The sequence below is a fragment of the Cornus florida genome, unplaced genomic scaffold (genome assembly GCF_030987335.1).
Source record: "Cornus florida cultivar Cherokee Brave unplaced genomic scaffold, ASM3098733v1 CherokeeBrave_3.0.0_Hap2_Chr07, whole genome shotgun sequence".
In the NCBI taxonomy this organism is placed as follows: Eukaryota; Viridiplantae; Streptophyta; class Magnoliopsida; order Cornales; family Cornaceae; genus Cornus; species Cornus florida.
The window spans coordinates 40,308,509-40,310,416 of NW_026775577.1; the positions used below are offsets into that span (position 1 = coordinate 40,308,509).

General features: G+C 38.8%; 1 pseudogene; it reads right to left on the bottom strand.

The window, feature by feature from the left end:
* Positions 1-336: 336 nt before the first annotated feature.
* LOC132267859 (small nucleolar RNA R71) lies at positions 337-434 on the bottom strand (annotated as a pseudogene).
* Positions 435-1,908: the final 1,474 nt, after the last annotated feature.

The following is a 1,908-nucleotide window of genomic DNA, read 5'->3' on the forward strand; positions in this document are numbered from 1 at the left end:
TGAATACAATGCACCCACATGCATTCAATTGACACCATTTAGAGCACACCATTATGAGATCAAACCACAAACCATTCAAATGCTTCCTAATTATCATGGACTTTCTAGTGAAGAACCTTACAAGCATTTGGATGAGTTTCTTGAAGTATGTTCCACCGTGAGATACACGGACTTACCGAAAGAGGTCTTAAGGCTTAAACTTTTTCCATTCACCCTTAAAGATAAGGCAAAATATTGGTTTAACAATCTTAGGCCTTTTTCAATAATTTCTTGGGCAGAAATGCAACAATAGTTCTTAAAGAAGTACTATCCGGTTTCTAAGACCAATGCCATGAGAACCTCAATTCGAGAGTTTTCACACGGGGATGGGAAGCGTTCCATGAGGCATGGGAAAGATTCAATGAATTACTTAGGAAGTGTCCACATCATGACATGCCCAAATGGCAATTAGTTCAATATTTCTTTGAGAGATTATCGGACAATTACAAGGGCATGGTTGATGCTTCCATGGGTGGCTCTTACATTGATAGTCATGAGGATGACGTGTGGCGTCTTTATAAGAGCATGAGTGAAAATTCTTTGCATCGAACTTTATCTTCTAAGAATGGTAGGAATTCAAGTGGAAGGAAGAGTGTTGGCTTACATCAAGTTGATCATTCCGATGAAATAGCCGCCGAGATGAAATCCTTATCTCAAAGGTTTGATCAATTCTTGATCTACCAAAACTCGGCAAATCAAGTATCTTCCGTCCCTAACCATTCCCATCATGCATCCAATGAGACATGTATGACTTGTTCAAGTGTTTTACATTCTACTTCCAATTGTCCCTATGGACATGTGCAAAGTGAGCATCATAAACAAGTCAATGCAATTTTTGTTAATCAAGCGAACAATCCTTATGGCAATCACTATAATCCCAGTTGGAGGAATCACCTGAATTTCTCTTGGAGAAATCAATGGGAAGACTCAAACCCTCCCTAAGGTGGTTTCCAAGGGAAGTATGTTCCACCTCCGATGCAAAGCCAAGGTTCCCAAGGTTATAGATTATCATTTCAATCACAAAGAAATCAGTTTTCTAATTCTCATTTTCCTAATCAACCATCATATTCTCAAGGAAATTCTAGAAGTCCTGCTTTTGAAGAGAAAGTTTTGACCGCTCTAGGCATTCTAGAGGCGAACACTTAATTACTTCATTCTCATTCTCAATCCATAGCTAGAAATCCAAGTAGGGCAAATAACTAGTACTTTAAATGCTAGAGAGAAAGGGAAAATGCCTTTGAATGCCCCACCCAAGCAACAATGTGTTGTGGAGACTCATTCCTCATCGGAAGGTCATACAATAGAGCATGTAAATGCGGTGACTACCTTGAGAAGTGGGAAGATTGTGGACAACCAAGTAGGCATGTCCAAGGAAGAGAATGAACCAGTGCAACCTAAAGTTGACACCCGTCCCGTTTCTCATCCTATTCCTCCTTCATTGCATATGCATGATCTTTTAAATGAGAATGTGTTGAAAAGTGATTTGTAAGGTGATTTTGAAAAGAAATATTTGTAAAATGATTTCAAAACTTCTTGTGTTGAAGAGACTTCAAAGAAAATTTCTGAAAAGGTTTTTGAGCCAAGAGCTCCATTTCCGGATGCCTTAAAAGGATCCATTTCAATTGACAAGTAAAAGGCCAAAACAAATGAAATTATGGACGTGTTTAGGCAAGTGAAAGTTAATCTTCCACTTTTGGATGCAATCAAGCAAATTTTGGCTTATGCCAAGTTTTTAAAAGACTTAAGCACCCAAAAGAGGAAGAACAAAAGGCAAGCACCTAGGAAAGTGGTCTTAACCGAGCAAGTAAGCTCAATTTTGCAACATAACACTCTTCCAAAGTTCAAAGACCCCAGTTCACCTACCACTTC